The sequence below is a fragment of the Homarus americanus genome, unplaced genomic scaffold (genome assembly GCF_018991925.1).
Source record: "Homarus americanus isolate GMGI-L3 unplaced genomic scaffold, GMGI_Hamer_2.0 scaffold30535, whole genome shotgun sequence".
Lineage (NCBI taxonomy): Eukaryota > Metazoa > Arthropoda > Malacostraca > Decapoda > Nephropidae > Homarus > Homarus americanus.
Window position 1 is genome coordinate 7,077,702 of NW_024732440.1, and position 18,256 is coordinate 7,095,957.

The 18,256-nt window shown below is 44.2% G+C and overlaps 1 long non-coding RNA gene across 2 annotated transcripts in view; it reads right to left on the bottom strand.

Annotated features, from left to right (window-relative positions):
- Positions 1–18,256, bottom strand: part of LOC121868795 — a 171,827-nt gene that overhangs the window by 72,610 nt on the left and 80,961 nt on the right. The window contains exons 1-2 of one of the 2 annotated variants that reach the window (XR_006089452.1): positions 6,246–6,711; positions 6,002–6,143 (exon numbers count right to left, since the gene is read on the bottom strand). This is a non-coding gene — a long non-coding RNA (uncharacterized LOC121868795). Of the gene's footprint in view, positions 1–6,001; positions 6,144–6,245; positions 6,712–18,256 lie in introns of those variants that run through there. The other variant, XR_006089451.1, reaches the window with a different exon arrangement.

The following is an 18,256-nucleotide window of genomic DNA, read 5'->3' on the forward strand; positions in this document are numbered from 1 at the left end:
TTTGTTTATCGATCAAATCTCTTCTGTTTAGTGTTTGGGTCGATTAATTTTTCTAAAGGTCAAGAGAACTTCATCCACACTTTCTTATTCACTAGAAAAAATATCTGGCCAGTTTAATTTGATCAAGTTTGAGAAGAAATTATTTATTTTTAATTTTCTTCCATTTTTAATATTTACCAAAAAACAACAACTTTATTCTAGGAAATTCCAACAATTGAATACAAGAGAATTTATTCCAAATCAATTATGAATTTCCTTCTAAACCTAACTTGGCCAACACACTAAGTCCTTCTATTCAGGTACAGATTTTTTTTTTTTATTAATTTAGTCTTTTCTTAAAAACAAGTTTACCGACGAATTATTTTTCCGTTGAGTGTTCGGGGACTGGTTTCTTTTATTAATTTATTCTTTTCTTAAAAACCAAGTTTATCCTGAGGCGTTGTGGGTAAAGATTCCTCCCGTTCTTTGTTGGGCCAGACTTGGTAATTCACTTTTCAGCCAAGTTTATAGTTGACTCGCTGTTCAGAGGCTTTATATGAGAGTTCACTTGTAGGCTTCATTAGGGGGGTTCAATCGGAGGCTTTATTTGAGCGTTGACTTAGAGGCTTCATTAGGGGGTTCAATCGGAGGCTTTATTTGAGAGTTGACTTGGAGGCTTCATTAGGGGGGTTCAATCGGAGGCTTTATTTGAGAGTTGACTTGGAGGCTTCATAAGGGGGGGTTCAATCGGAGGCTTTATTTGAGCGTTGACTTAGAGACTTTCAGAGCTAAATCAGGGACTTCATTTAAGGGGTTTACTCAGAAGCTACGTTTACAGGTTTCAACACAGATTCTACGGTCTAACGGTCACGTCATGCGGTCGTCAATATTTTGCGTCTATTCCACCATGCGGCCCTCCCGTTACGCATCCGTCCGTCCGTTAGTTCGCCCGCCCATCCATCACATTGCGTATCCATCCTTCCATCACACTGCGTATCCCTCCGTCCGTCCGTCCGTCCGTCCGTCCGCCCACCCGCCCATCACATTGCGTATCCATCCGTTCATCACACTGCGTATCCGTGCGTTCGTTCATCACATTACCTATCCGTCCGTCCCACTGCACAACCTTCCGTCTATCCGTCACTCAAAATGTTATTAAGTAAACACAAAAATTGCTTCAATTACTTGGAATATTTCTCAAGTAAATATATTCTCCCTTGTTACCTTTACCTACGATTAAGTCCAGGTGTTCCTAAAAACTAAACTTGACCATTAAACACCTCATAAGTATCCTATCAAACACCTTCAATGGCGAATCCATTCTTAATTTACCTCCTCTTAACTCATCAGGAATTAGTGTGTGGAAATTATTGACCATCACTATACACACGAATCGATTATATATCAATTATCAATGGTATTACTTAGATCCAGTTTTCTTATTTATTATTTTTAATTTTTTTTTTAATTTTAAGAATATATTTATCTTTCATTCTATCGCTGTTACGAAGAAATTATAAATATTTAAAAAAAATTATATTCATGGGGGTGATAAGGTGTATAGAAATAGCTGTTGCAAGTCATGAGCCCAGTCAAGGCAAAGGCACGCCAAGTTTACTCTGTGAAGGAGGTAAGAAAAAAAGATACGTTTGTTTAATAGTTAACAAGACTTAAGAAGAATAATCACAAGCCTGGAGATGTATGCTGATAACACAGGGAATATGAGAGAGGTGTGTGTGTGTGTACGTGCAGCTAATGAGAGAGAGAGAGAGAGAGAGAGAGAGAGAGAGAGAGAGAGAGAGAGCGAACGGAGTCGTATGATCGAAAAAAAGAAAGTGCAAATGAAAAAGCGAGAGAGAAGAGGGAGTAATGAGATGAGCCACACCCCCCACCAGCTGCTTGTGGGGGGTGAGGCCAACTTTGTGAGCCCCTGAACCTCTCCTCCTCAGCCCAGTATTAAACCTGACTTCATCGGTGGTACGAGTGTCCCATGAAAGCTTTTGGACCCCAGACTTAAGGATTCCTCGTCCTCCTCCTCTTACTCTTCCTCCTCACCAACCCACTCTCCCCCCTCCCTCCTTCCCCCCTTCCCACCCCTCTCCCCCGCCCTCCCTCAGCTGCTGACGGTGTGGGTTGTGAAGCAGGAGGAGGCTGTGGGGATGAGGGTTCTCGACACCCTCTCAGCGTCAATGGGACTAGTATGCTATGCGACGGAAATTAGGAGATATTTTTGGGGGCGTCTCTCATCGGCCTATTCACCTGAAGGGTTCATTTCCCCCTGGTGAGCGGGCCCTTCACTATACATGGCGAGGGCCTTGTGCTCCAGGGGCAAGAGGAAGGGAGGGCCATGTGCTCCAGGGGTAAGATGGGCAAGAGGAGGGCCTTGTGCTCCAGGGGCAAGAGAGGAGGGGGAGCCATGTGCTCCAGGGGGTAAGATGGGCAAGAGGATGATGGCCTTGTGTTCAGGGCCAAGAGAAGGGGGGGCTTATGCTACAGGAGAAAGATGGGCAAGAGAAGGGCCTTGTGTTCCAGGGACAGGTGGTGGACCTCCCCCCAAAAAGAGTCTTTTACTCCAGGGGCAATAGGCAGAGCGAGTCAAAAAAAGGCGTTGTGTTCTAGTGGCAGGGGAGGAGGACTAGGAGCGGGAGGGAGGAGGTGCAGAAGAGGGTCTTTTACTGGAAGGAGTAGGAAGAGGGGCAGGAGAGAGCCTTGTACAGGAGGGTGGAGGAGTGGAGGGGTGGGGGGGGGCCCTTACTGGACCTGGTGTGGTCATTAGTCGCTCACCTCATCTCTGTTTACCAATATTACCTGGCCAGGCTGACGCGCCCCCTCGCCTCGTCTGTCACACACACCTCTCTCTCTCTCTCTCTCTCTAATCCAATTTTCTCCACGTTCTCTCTCCTTCAAATCATTATGTCCTTCATTCTTTCTCTTAAATCACCCTTATTCTCCCTCCCCAGCCTCTTCTTTTTCTCCTCACTATCCACATCAGCTGTGACCTAACTCTGTGTGTATGTCTGTATTTCTGTCTTATTAATTCAAATTAATGTGTTATCTTTCCCAACTCTCTCTCTCTCTCTCTCTCTCTCTCTCTCTCTCTCTCTCTCTCTCTCTCTCTCTCTCTCTCTCTCTCTCTCTCTCTCTCTCTCTCTCTCTCTCTCTCTCTCTCTCTCTCTCTCTCTCTCTCTCTCTCTCTCTCTCTCTCTCTCTCTCTCTCTCTCTCACAGTGTATAATATAATGGACGTAAATAAATAGCAAGTTTTTTTCATCATCACGATCTGAAGTCTTCTATTATTATTTACTCTTCAGCCAATACATTACCCCTCAGCTCTTAACTCTGATTCTCACACTAACTCTCCAAGATTTCCTCATTAGTTACCTCACTCACTCACACACACACAATACCTCTCCCTCACACTAAAACTCTCTCATACTCACACACTTACATTCCCTCACACTCACGTTAACCCTCCCTCCCATCTCCACACTACTTCTCTCCCTCCACCCCTCACAATTACACACTACCTCCCCCTCTCCCTTCACACACTACCTCCCCCTCCCCCTCACACACTACCTCCCCTCTCTCCCCTCCCCACTACCTCCCCTCTCCCCTCCCCTACTTCCCCCTCTCCCCCTCTCACACTAGTTACCGGCATCACCCCTTCAAGCCACATACGCCTTGCCTGAGTTGCATCCCGGACAAAGGTAGATGTTGAAAGTCTTGCCATTAGATTATTGGAAGTTAAGACATCAAAGTTCCTCCGGCCAGGAATGTAACCTTGATCAAACATTTTGGTTGGTCCGGAAGGATACGCTGAACCGACCCTTTGAGAGGGATGAAATGGTGTCCTGTACGCTGTGTCTGGATGCTGGAAAATGGTGTGTCCTATTGGTATGGATGGGTTACGGGATAATGTCCTATTCTAAGGTTGAGTGGGATGGTGTCCTATGGTATATCTGGACGGAAAAGTGTCCCTTCCACATTCCCCCACGAGAGGTTGATGGACAATGTACGCCGAACTATATGGGGTTCGTACCAAGGCCTCCAAAAGAGATGCTGTCCCAATTATGACATTATGCCTTTGGGTGAGTGTGGTGGTTAAGTCGCTAGATAGGATCACTCCCGCCTAACCCCAGAGATGAGATAAAGTCCTAATCAAAACCCTGGAATAAAGATAATGTCCTAACACAACTTCTAGTAAGGATTAATGTCCTTCCAGAACCTCGGGATAAGGATAATGTCCTCGCCAGAGTCTCTTCAGTTAGGATTACCTAAACACAGCCTCTGGAAGGGTTAATGTCCTAACACAGCTTCTGATAAGGGTTAATGTCCTAACCATTACCTCTGGCAGGGATATTGTCCTCCCCACAGCCTCTGGACAGGAAAGTGGTTCACAACTAAGTCTTTGAAGTGAATATTGCGATTACCAAAGACATAAAGGCCTTTTAAATGCTATTAAGCTTACACGATAGCATGCAAACACTAACACAAGCTCACACACACAGCAACACTCACGTATAGGCACACAAACAACATGCAAGCAAACACACGTAACAAATAAACACACAAACACAGAGACACTTTGAACACTTTTCCTTTAAATACAGTAACAATACCGAGAGACACAAGTGCACAGTATATAATATGATATTATGTGGGTGACTGTAGTAAGTGGTGAGTGACTGTAGGTAAGGTGAGGATCAAAATATGGTATATGGTACACCACTATACAGGTGGAACACGACACAGGTGGAACACTAAACCACTATACAGGTGGAACACGACACAGGTGGAACACTAAACCACTATACAGGTGGAACACGACACAGGTGGAACACTAAACCACTATACAGGTGGAACACGACACAGGTGGAACACTAAACCACTATACAGGTGGAACACGACACATGAACACACCATTATACAGGTGAGACGAGACAGGAGTGACACTACACCTGTGACACTAAACACGTGACACACAACACAGGTGAAACACTACCCCATTGAAACACTACACATGTATGACACTACAGGTGTGACACTACATACGTGAAACACAACACAGGTGAAACACCACCCCATTGAAACACTACACAGGTGAGACACTACACAGGTGAGACACTACACAGGTGAGACATTACACAGGTGAGACACTACACAGGTGAGACACTACACGGGTGAGACACTACACGGGTGAGACACTACACGGGTGAGACACTACACCACTACACAGGTGAGAGACATGTGGGTCACAGCTCGTGTGGGTCAATACTCAGTGGGATCAATATACAGGCGAGACATTTCTGAGACACATGTGGGTCACTACACAGGTCGGACACTTCTTGTAACACGTGAGACACTGTAGAGACACTGTACAGATGAGACACATGTGTAACACGAATGCGACTCGGGTAGGACACATGTAACATTCAGGGGAACTACAGAAAACACATAGCTGATACATGCGAGGGAAGACAATCATTACAAGAAGTGCTACAGGTGTCGCAGCTGTAGCACGCAGGTGGGACGGTGTGATGAAGTCGGCATGCGGTTGTGACGTCAATGGGACAAAGGTATGACTCAAGATGATAAAAATAGATGTGAGAATAGAGGAACAGGTGTTATCGGGGCGGTAAATTACAGGTGTGAAGGTGGGGCAGGTCAGACACTGGTGGTTCAAACAGATGTAAGGTAGAAGGGACAGGTGTTACTAAAGCGATAACATACAGGTGAAACAGGTAGGACAGGTGTGTGGGTGCCAGCGTTGCACACCAGACACACAAGTTAAGGAATAAAAAATAAATAAAAAACCACGTTAAGACAACACAGAATCAACACCCGGCTCTGTACTTCACTAAACAGGCGACACACACACACACACACCCATAGGTGAGTAGCAGGTGTAACACAACACACCTGCGACACATATTAAAAAACACATCTGAGGCGACACAGCTGTGGCACCGGGCGACACACATCACCACCACATAACTGCACAACAACACCTGTCAACACCTGACCTAATGTCCTCATGAACCACGAGCAGCCATGAGTCGCGGCAGCACCACCATACAAGTCCACCTTAGTCTCACATTAATGTTTGAGGAGCGCATAAATCCCCGCCATCCTGCTGCTGGCTTGTCACACCCGCGCCATACAGTCCTGTTGGCAGGGGGAAAAAGTGGTCAAGTTTCCCTCCCGTGAATGTAAATGCCGCCATATTGTCCATCGCCGACTCCAGCACCTTTAAAAAAAATCGGTCACCTGTGCACTGGTGTCGCCGGGGTGTAAATCCATCCATTCTGGCAGGTTAAGGGAATATTTACAGCGGCCTGACTCACCAGCAGTCGGTGGCAGCATCCGCAGCCTCCATCTTTGCTCTCGCTCGCTCAAAATACCATCCAGGGCCGCCGCTTCTGCCGTGCTTCCTTCAACGCCAACACTTGGTGACCTTTGTAGGCCAACAAACAAATATCTTCCACGAATATTCGAAAAAACTAATTGATTCGCGAGCTATACGATAAAAAGAAAGTGTCACCACAACCAATCAGCAGCTGCGTTAGGAGTCCGCAGGCTCACTGACTGATGCCAATTGGTCGAGCGGCGAGAGCGGAGAGAGCTACATGATGATTGGCTGAGCAAGTTCCACGTAAGCAACAGGTGAACTAAGATGGCGGCTGCTTCTTGGACCTGCCAGATGTCTGTCATGGACTTGCATATCGACGTTATTATCGACAAAACACTTTATCACGATATGTGTCTCATGCAATCTCCCTGTCAAAATAATTCATTGATCGGCCAAAACAAAACTGCGGCAGAATGGCGAAGAGGAGAGAGGGAAAGAGGAGGCACACACGTCCCACACCCTCAGATCTTGATCAATATACGATAAGATATGTGCCCAGCAGCCATCACCACCACCACCCTTTAATAAACAAGGCCCAGTGTTACACCTGGTGCGGGGGGTGGGGGGGGGGCGCCCTTACGCCCTTCAGGGTACGAAATAATAACGCCCACCCCCTAACAACTTGTTTACGCCCGCTGAATAAAATATAAGCGACTGATAGACGTGTATTAACAATTAGCGCCATTTGGGCAGGGCCATATGGATCAAACAATTAGGATACGTAGACCTTGTCGATATATTGATTTCCTGATACCAGACAACACCCGCGGGCCTCCGGAGGGCGCGCCTACCTCCACCTTCTCCTCTTTCTCTCTCCTCCCTCAATAAAAACCAAATGACTCAACCCTTTAATTATCGCCTCTACTCGTTCTTTATTACTGCCATATTTAAAGAGAAATAACTATAATAACATCAGACAGGCGGACTTCCAGCTTTCAGCGCGATACTCCCACAATAAATATAATAATTTAACCTTCCACACACGGCCAACACGCACAGGGAAGCACTGACAGCTTTTTCTGGAACTCATGTCAATAACTATGGACAAGAGACAGACAGCCGTGCTCCTGATAATACGAAACTGACGTTGCTGAAATTCACGTTCCGTTCTTTAATCCTCACCAATAAATAGAGTACAAGTTAACGTTTTACCATCACCTATGGACATAAGAGAAGACAGTAACAAGGTCGATGACTTGTACTTGACACCTTTAGAGCCTTTTAGGTGACAGTGTTTTAAAGTGTTATTATGAATCCAGTCTGTATGTAAGACCTTGTTACACTCTAAGAATTATTATTATTATTATTATTATTATTATTATTATTATTATTATTATTACTATTATTATTATTACTATCATTGATATTATTATTCCAAAATTTTCCGAGTTTTCCATTAACTTCTACAATAACTCTTGGTGGGAGTAAGAGCACTGTGTCACTCCCACCAGAACTCTTAATTAAGGCCACATTATAATTTATTACATACACTTAATAACAAACTCCCCCTTCGTTTATTTGTTATCAAAGATCACTTACAGGTATTTGTGCAGTATCACTGTTAAAAATAACCTGTTATACAAGTGTTCTATTACATAACATAAACGTGCGTGTGTTGTTCCCTAGACTACATTAACACTACCTTACTATTGACAGATTTATTAGTATTTTGCATTATTTATTTATATTCTTTATGCATATACATTTATTCATTTATCTTTAAGTATGACTCTGTATTTCATCCACGTTTATACATTTATACTCCATTTACAAGTTATATATATATAGTATATATATATATATATATATATATATATATATATATATATATATATATATATATATATACCCGGTAAGCAGTGTATATGGTTTTTGAGGCTAAATTATATGTAAATTATACACCGATAAAATGTTTAAGCGTCTATAACAAAATTCATGAGATTTAGTAAACTGCCAGTGCACGAAAAACCGTACTCACCATGATGATGAGTACAACACAACACCATGATGATGAGTACAACACAACACCATGATGATGAGTACAACACAACACCATGATGATGAGTACAACACAACACCATGATGATGAGTACAACACAGCACTATAAAAGGTTCAACACCAACAACAGTATAACCTGACCTTACATTATGTCTCTTAAGTGTATAATGGCAGACAATAACTAAAATGACCTGCCATAATTTCTCCCTAAAATATAACAGTATATATTATATCCCATGCATACCTGCCACGCCTCTGTACTTACCGCTGTTACTGTACTTTCTAAACTGCCAATTGGCCACAAGTACAGTCATACACATGGACACGATACAGTAAACTTATTCCCAGTGTAAGCTTTTATCTTTCACATCTGTACACTTATCACAAATTCCTATATATTAAAGCTACTTATTATCAAGACTTTAATAGTGGTATATAGAGTCGTAGACGTAGGTTATATAAACACATAAATATATAACGATTTGTATTTTTTTTTGTCGTAAGCGACTTTTTACCGATTTATAGCGAGAAATATTTACTCAGTGAGAAATCTAGCGTGTGAGGAAAACCACTGACCTTACCCGTGTTATTGTTTTGGTTGTAAGTGAAATAAAGGTGAGAATTTAAGGTATTTATTCAGTCTGGTGTTAGGTTATACTCCCTTATTATTATTATTATTATTATTATTATTATTATTATTATTATTATTATTATTATTATTATTATTATTATTATTATTATTATTATTATTATACGTCAGTTTTATCGTGGGAGTAATCAATGAACGATGATAATTTTAATGTTATATTTTTCATGTCACTGATTAAATATTCTCGGATTCAACACCTTTAGTCAATTGTCAAGCCTCTAATCTCACCTCCCTCCCTCCTCGGGTTTCTTGCGCCCTTGTGGTATAAGAGGCTCCTCACACCTAGGATCCCAAAGCCTTCATGACCAAACAGATGACCTTTTTTGACCTTTTAAAGTCGTGTGTTGATTGGCCCGAGGTCGAGAACTAGTGTGGGTTTGTTTACGTCTGTGTCTCTCATGAGTCACCAGTAATTGTCTAATTTTATTTGTCTTTCTCCCATCCATCCCTAACCCCTATCCACATCCATCCTTCCCCCTATCCACAGCCATATCCCCCACCCTACATCCATCCCTCTTCCACTCCTCACCCACATGCACCCGCCTCTTCCCTTCCCACACTCATTACCCCAACCACACCCATCCCACTCTTCCGTCTCCCCCACCCACATCCCTCCCCATAACACTGTGCCCTCCCCCCATTCCCCTGACGTGTTATTATATGCGAAAATTTGCCTCAAATTCCCATTCATCATTATAATTACAGTTTTATTTTGATTACCACACACCACTGCCAGCTGAGCATCGAGGCCGTCATTATCATTATTATTCTTATTATTATCACAGTAATGTACTTCCTTGATAAATGACGGTGTGTGTGTGTGTGTGTGTATAAGTAACGTACACTCAATAAAGTCAATCACAATTATCTAAGTCATTAGGATCATAATAAGTATTTTCTTCGATTACTTGAGTGCCGGAGAGAGGAGAGAGAGAGAGAGAGAGAGAGAGAGAGAGAGAGAGAGAGAGAGAGGAGAGAGAGAGACCCTTGTGAGATCTGCACATCCGCCATCCAACCGTGACGTCATATATGAATCTTCCTCCTCCTCTTCCTCCTTTTCCATTCTCCTCCTCTCCTCCTTCTCCATTCCTCCCTCCCTCCCCTACCATATTTTTTTTCTGCTTCGATAATTTTGTGGGTATTTAACTGTCATTGAATTTTTATAAAACCAAAAGCCATTGTGGTTTTTTTTCTTTTGTTTTGCTGTTTGTGTTTTTTTTACTCATTCTGTCTGTCTGTTTATAATTTTTCTCGGCCTTGTTGTCTTTTATTTATCTCTCTCTCTCTCTCTCTCTCTCATCATCATCATCATCATCATTATTATCTATAGTCATCATTATCATCCTCATCTACAGTCATCGTCCTCATCATCCTCATCGTCATCTACAGTCATCATCGTCAAGGACCATCCATCGTGATAGGGGAAGGTGGGAGGGATGGGGAAGGGGGTGAAGAGGGGAGGTGAAGAGGGGAGGTGAAGAGGGGGAGGAGGGATCGATGCACAAGGTAAGCTAGGTAGGTGTTAAGGGGAGGGAACAGGAGGGGGAAAGTACGAAGGGAGAAACACCTCAATTTGCATTAGAGGGGAAGGAGGGAGGGGGTAAAGATAGCTTGCATGAGAGGGAGAGGTGAGAGGAGAAGGGAGAGAGAAAGAAGGAGAGAGAGAGAGGAGAGGGAGAGAAGGAGAGAGAGAGGAGAGAAGGAGAGAGAGAGAGAGAAGGAGAGGGAGAGAAGGAGAGAGAGAGAGAGGAAGGCGAGAGAGAGAGAAGGAGAGAGAGGAGGGAGGTAACATTAGGAAGGAAAAGGAAGAGAGACGTAAGGGGGAGGATGAAGAAGAGTGAAAGGCAGAAGGGCATAGGAGCTTATAGCATAAGAATGGAGGGAGGGAGGGAGGGAGGAGGGAGGGAGAAAGGAGGAAGGAGAGAAGGAGGAGGGAGAGAAGGAGGAGGGACGGAGGGAGGGAGGGAGAGAAGGAGGAGGAGGGACGGAGGAGGGAGGGAGAGAAGGAGGAGGGAGGAGGAGTGGGAGGAGGGAGGAGGAGGGAGGGAGGGAGTGGGAGGAGAAGGGAGGGAGGGACTGGAGGGAGAGAGAGGGAGAGAAGGAGGGAGGGAGGGAGAGAAGGGAGGAGGGAGGGAAAGTGTAGCATACTCATGGAGTGGGGAGGGAGTGAGGGAGGATGGAGAGCGTAGGTAGTATTAGTAAGGATGGATGGATAGAGGGAGGAGGGAGGGGGAAGGAGAGAGGGAGGGAGGGGAGGAGAGCGGAGGGAGGAGTGCAGGTAGCATTAGCATGAAGGAGGAGCTTCGCCTGCCCGCTATACAACACCAGAAAATCAATACTACAGCAGAGGCGAACAAATTGGTCGACTCTGGAGAGAGAGAGAGAGAGAGAGAGAGAGAGAGAGAGAGAGAGAGGGGGTGGTACTATAGTGAGTGAGAAGGAACCATAAGGCGAGAGGAAATGTGGCATTATAGTGAGTGGGGGGTGGTAAGACTGTGGTGTGTGTGTGTGTGTGTGTGAGCGTGAGCGCCGTGCGGTATGTAGACAGGACCATATAAATCATGCATAAATGCCTTTACGCCTACTATCACCTGTCATTAAGCACACACACAAGAAGCACGGGGGGTGGGGGGAGAGTAGGAAGCACGTATAGCTGTCATTAGTCGTAAGCATTTGGAGAGAGAGTTCTAATTGGCTGCCGGAACCTGCTGAGGGATTTAGTATCGAGATTTCATTGGTTCATTGTACAGGCTTCCAGAACTACCACCATCCACTACGTACCTACGCCCGTCACGCCACACGGCTTAACACTATATAATATAACATTAATATAATATACCCAGGTTATAATATGATGACAGGTGTGCAGCGCTGAATATGTCAGTGTAATATGAACATTTTCCAAAACGTACCAAAGTAAATCATATATATTGAACATGTTGATTCAATTAAAAGCGATTTGGATTTTTTTTATATATATACCGAATCACTGGTGCAATTATTTCACTGACTGGTAGTAAAGATTTTGATCATTTGTACACACACGAGTTTGTACTTATTTAAAACATTATAATCATTCGTCTATCTTATCTGAGTTGTTTTGTAAAGAGACAACCACTTAATACCTCGTGGGGTTATATATTTTTAAAAAACTTGGAATACATTTCAGAAATATCGAGATTCAGGTCAACATTACTCGTACATCCTCACAAGTCATAATATCAACTACAACCTAATAAGTACACCCTTACAACACAATTACGCCCTCACAACATCAACTACACCCTCACATCACAACAACAACCTCAAAAGTACACCCTCACAACACAATTACGCCCTCACAACATCAACTACACCCTCACATCACAACAACAACCTCAAAGTACACCCTCACAACACAATTACGCACTCAACATCAACTACACCCTCACAATACAACTACACCCTCGCAACACCCCCAAGTAACACCACACGGAACCTGACACTGACACCTCCCTACTATACACCCTGTCACACACGATCTTACACCCCAGAAACACCTTCGTTACACCCCTACGAACTACACCTCTCCCCCTACCACACCCTCAGCCCACACAGCCTCGAGGGGCTGAAATACAACACAATCCATCATCACCTCCCCAGTGTCCTCCTTACCTCCTCCTACAGCGTCCCCCTTACTCCCCCAACAGCATCCCCCTTACTCCCCCTACAGCGTCCCCTTACATCCTCTTACAACGTCCCTCTTACTCCCCTCATTCCCCCTACAGCGTCCCCCTTACTCATCCTCCCTTCCCGGTACAAGTCTTAGAGACCTGAAATAACTAGTCTCTCGCTCTCTCTCTCTCTCACACCAGCCCGGCCCCTCCTTCTCCAAGGTCACATATGAACCTAGTTCTCTACCCTATCAACCTCACACACAGTCCTGTCCCGTCCCCACAACACACCCAGCTCCCTATATTCCCCTCTCTCCTCCCTAGCACACACCCCGGCCCCTCCTCCTCTCCCTAGCATGCCCCTGCCTCCCCTCCCCTCCTCTCCCTGCTAGCACACACCCAGGCCCCTCCCTCCCTAGCACATCACACCCCAGGCCCCTCCCTAGAACACACCCAGGCCCCTCCCTCCCTAGCACACTCCATTAGGCTCCTCCCTCCCCTGTTATCATCAGTCAATTAGCTGCCCCTCCCTCCCTCAGCTAATACACACCCAGGCCCCCTCTCCCTCCCTCCCTCCCTCCCCACAACACGCCCCTCCTTCCCCCTCATCTCGGTCAGCGAGGGGGAAAATATGAGGTCGTTTGATTAAACTCAGGTCAGAGCTGAAAGAGAGGGGAGGCGCGCACCGTCATCATCATCATCGTCATCATCATTTTTCTTCTCCCTTATGCTTCTCTCATGTTTATCATTTATGTTATTTGTCTCCTCCTATTCATATTCAGGTATATATTACGGTCATGCTTCAGGTGGACTGCGAAGGGGGGGTAATTAAATTTCTGTCCGCTTGTCCGTCCGTCCGACAGCCAATTCGTTCGTTCGTTCGTTCGTTCGTTCGTTCACTAGATATCATAACTGGTCACTACTCTATTTCCTCTAACTACTCACCATCTAGTTACGGTTCAATGACTCCTCACCCGGCCTCTGATTGGTTCAAAGACTCATGAAACGATGTCTCTTCACCAGCTGCCCGATTTAAGTGGAATGAAAACGACATAATCTTCTCATGAGCGCTCTGAAATAATTACCATATAGGTCACCTTTCTTTCCAATGGTCAGATTTTTTCCCTTTTATTAGTCAGATTTCCTCTTGTTCTACCGTCAGATTCCCTTTATTACGGTCAGATTTTAACGGGGTGAGACAGGGGAGGGGAGGTTGACGGGGGGGTGAGTGAGGGGAGGGAGATTGACGGGGTGAGTGAGGGAGGGAGATTGACGGGGTGAGTGAGGGAGAGAAGCGGGAGATTGATTGGGCAGAAAGTAGGGAGAGGAGGGAGATTGATTTGGGCGAGTGAGGGAGAGGAGGGGAGATTGACGGGGGTGAGTGAGAGTAAGACAGGTGTGAGGCAAGTGGGGAAAGATAATAGCTTGGGCTCTTTGATCCAAACACAGAGTGTAGGCGAGTACTTACATCTACATCTCCCTAGCACATTGCTGTCAACATTAGTCAAATATGTGATCGATTACTAACACACTGCCCCTGCCCTGCCCCGCCCCCTTTCCCCAGCTACACAAATGTAGCCACACTCTAAGTATTGTACACACTCTCGCACCCCCAAAACAACACAGAAAGATACGCTTACACACACACACACACACACACACACACACAGCCAACAATACACACACACACACACACACACACACACACACACACTATATTCCGCTCACTACCCATCAGTAAGGACACGACATAAAGCAGTATTTTTTGGGGGTCGAGTTTCATATATCAATTTTGCTGTCACTGTTTTATTATGGAGGTCATGTTATATCAAACGTTTTAGAGCAATTAAAAAAAATACCCAAAAAAATTATACGTAACAAAAACAAAAAACCTATAGTCATTGAAGTCACTGAGTCAAATAATAGACTTGGAAATACACAATACTTAATAATATATACTCGGAAAAAAATATTAATGTGTATATACTTGATGAAAGGTAATGTATGTATAGTCAATGTATATAAAATCAGTTATATCTTGTTTATATTTGACAGAAAGAGTTTAATTTAGAATTCACACACACACACACACACACACACACACACAGTCCCCCCCCCCCAGGTCACCTTCATTGTATATATAATTTTATTTATTAGAACTATACTGAGGTCGCCTGTGTTAGAGAAGCACATTCATTGTTTTTCCACCAAAAATATATATTTCCATGAATTATTTTACGGATGTAGTCATTTCCGACGTATACTTTACAGAACAAATGTATTTTCAAAGTATACTGTACACGGCAAATGTATTTTAAAGTTATGTGCTGTACAGAACACGGAAATACATGTATTATTTCTTTTCTAATTATAAAAAAAAACACATTTATCTGTTCGTATTTTACATATAAGAAATTTTCTATGTATTTTTTGTATTTTATTGTTGACAGACATACACACAGTTTTATGTGTATTTAGATATACAAACTGTCCCATGTACACTTAAACATACTCACTGCCATCTACACTTAAGACATACACACGTGCCTTACACATTGGGACAAACACACAAGCCCATGTAACTACTTTTATACAGGAAAGAAGCACTGTAGTTACATAATACAACAACAGCTACAGTATCTCCCTCTCTCTAGTCTACACCACAGATTAATTTCAACTCGCAATACATAACAAAAACTACAGCGTTAATTCTCTCTATATAACCCACAGAAGAGTCATTTTTTTATATACTATGGGCAAAATAGTTTTACTGCACTGCATTATCACAGACAAGAGGCAGTACCACTGTCTAGATCAACGACAAAAACACACTTATGTTTTTTTTTTATGATTTGTGACAGTAATCTTCACCATCAATGAACCCTAACGACGCACTTATTTAAAAACGGAGGAATATAAATCTTTTATACGATCTATTTAATAAACAAAATGCACTTCTATTGCTATATGAGACAGAAGCATTTCCAATGTCTCTTAGCTGATAAATGCACTTCCGTTCCATAAAAAAGGCATTTTTCCATCCTCAATATCTAACAGTCAAAAAATGCACCTCTATTCCCATATTTTACGGGACAGAAGCATTTCCCCATACGTTACAGGGCGGCATAGCCAGGGTATATTTTACAAGTCAGGGTCATTCTCATGCCATTTTTTTCCCTGGTCGGTGTCATGGCCGTCCCATCAATTAAGCAATCCTTTATTTACGGCACAAGTTTCCCTCCCTGTTCACAGATACGTAATAATACTCATTTATTATTTCCCCGCCAACAATACTATACCTAATATAGCCTGGGCTTTATTATTAATCCCTAAATATAAGGCTCTCAAGGTAAATAACGAAAGACTTATAGGTTAAGAGGAAACTTTACAGGTAAAAGGTAGATTCATAAATTACTTGGTAGTGTAAAAATGTTGCTTGAAATTGATTTACGAGATGGGGTGGAACACCGGAAGGAGTGGAGCACCGGGAATAGTGGAGCAGAGGGAAGAGTGGATCAGCGGGAGGAGTGGATCAGCGGGAGGAGTGGATCAGCGGGAGGAGTGGAGCAGCGGGAGGAGTGGAGCAGCGGGAGGGGAGGAGTGGAGCAGCGGGAGGGGAGGAGTGGAGCAGCGGGAGGAGTGGCTGATGTACGGCAAGGTGTTAAAATACATCAGAGTCGTAATAATAATATAAGTAAAAATATATATCAATGTTTTAATACTTCACTGGTCTTGAGACATTGTGATAAACGATATAAAGTGTCTCTTCTCTTCACTCTATTCCAAAAGTATATATATAAATTAATAAACAATATACAGCTTCAAATAATTACACATACAAATTATATATACTGTATATGTATGTGTGGTCTGAGGATATACATACACATATTCATTCATACATTGAGGCCACACACACACACACACACACACACACACGGCTGGAAGACACATACGCTTCTGAAAAGTTTAGCAAACAGCAATTAACTTAATAGAAACCTGTCCTCCTCACCCCTCCTCACCCCTCACACCTCCCTCCCCTCACCTCTCCCTCCCCACCCTCCACACCCCTTCACCGCTTACCCCCCTTCTGAGTAACTCCATCATCCCCCTCCCTACCCACCTCACAACACCCCCCTTAACACACACATTCCTACAATCCCCCCATCTACATCCCCTTCCCTTAAACAAACCTCCTCCCCTATCATCATTCCCCCTTTCCCTCTCTATCACCCTACTAAACACCACTTTCCCAATCACCCCTTCCTCTACCACATAGCACCTCTCCTGTCCTTACCACCCTTTCTCCCAACAACACCCACCTACCTTAAAACATCACCTCCCCCTACCCCCTGCTATAGAGAGAATGAGGCCATCCATCTCGAGCCTTCGTATTATAGCAATAAAGGGGAGGGGAATGGCAATAGGTGGCAGGGGAAGATGACCCTTGTGTGACCCTGGTATTAAAGGTCATTGTAGTGGTCGCCTCCCGCCCCCTCACACGTGAATCAGGTTTATGGGAGATGTAAAGAACTGGTGACGAGGAAACCTATGAGAGGTCCCTGACAACCTAACCTAACCTAACCTAGATGGATTTAATGTTTCTAGGGGTCAGCCAGGAAGGAGTGACGGGTGAAGGAGGAGTGACGGGTGAAGGAGGAGTGACGGGTAGTGGAGGAGTGATGGAAGGAAGAGGGAAGGAGGTGTGGGAGAGGTGTATAGAGGGTTTAACGGATGGAGGAGGGGAAGAAAATGTGTAGTTGTGGGAAGGATATGGGTGGGAGGGAGGGAAGATAAGGGTTGAGTGTTGGCGTGAAGGAGGGAAGGAGTAGGAGCTGGGTTAAGGAAACAGAAGTATAAGAAAATATGGGGAACTTCCATATCCACGTGTCCAAAAACGGTTAATTGGCCCTATACAATCCAGTGCTTCTAAGTTACTTCCCATGTCCACGTGTCTAAATACCATCTAAGGCAGAAGTTCTCACACACCAAATGACGTAGGAAGACAACCATATCCGCATGTCCTAATACAACAGAAATAGCAGGTCGTCTCCCCGTATCCACATGTCAGGAGGGCGGAGGACTAGATCTGACACGGTCAATTGATCAGCTGATGTCTCAATATTTACCTCCTGAGGGGTTACTATGGTAGATGGTATCGTGGCATCTGAGGGCGTCAGCAGAACCCACGAGGAGACAGAGTAAACTACACAGTAACTCGCCCTGTGTGTGTGTGTGTAGTGAATAGTATGCAATTGAGATTACATAAACAAACAAAGACAAACAACAATAACACGCTGCCACACACGAAAGAAAAAAAACCCAGCCAAACAAGAGAGAAAAGCACATACACACACGAACTAATCAGACCACACCTTCTCCCCTAATCCCCCAAGACCAAATACCGCCTCCCCCCCCCCACGATGACCAAACCCCCCTCCCCCCTCCTCCCCCTCCCCATGTTTCCGTTCTTTTTCGGGGAGTGTCCATTCCATCCCTGAGAATTCATTATCATTTATGTTATGGCTCCCAATTTCGTGACCTTACGATCAATATTTTTCTTTTATG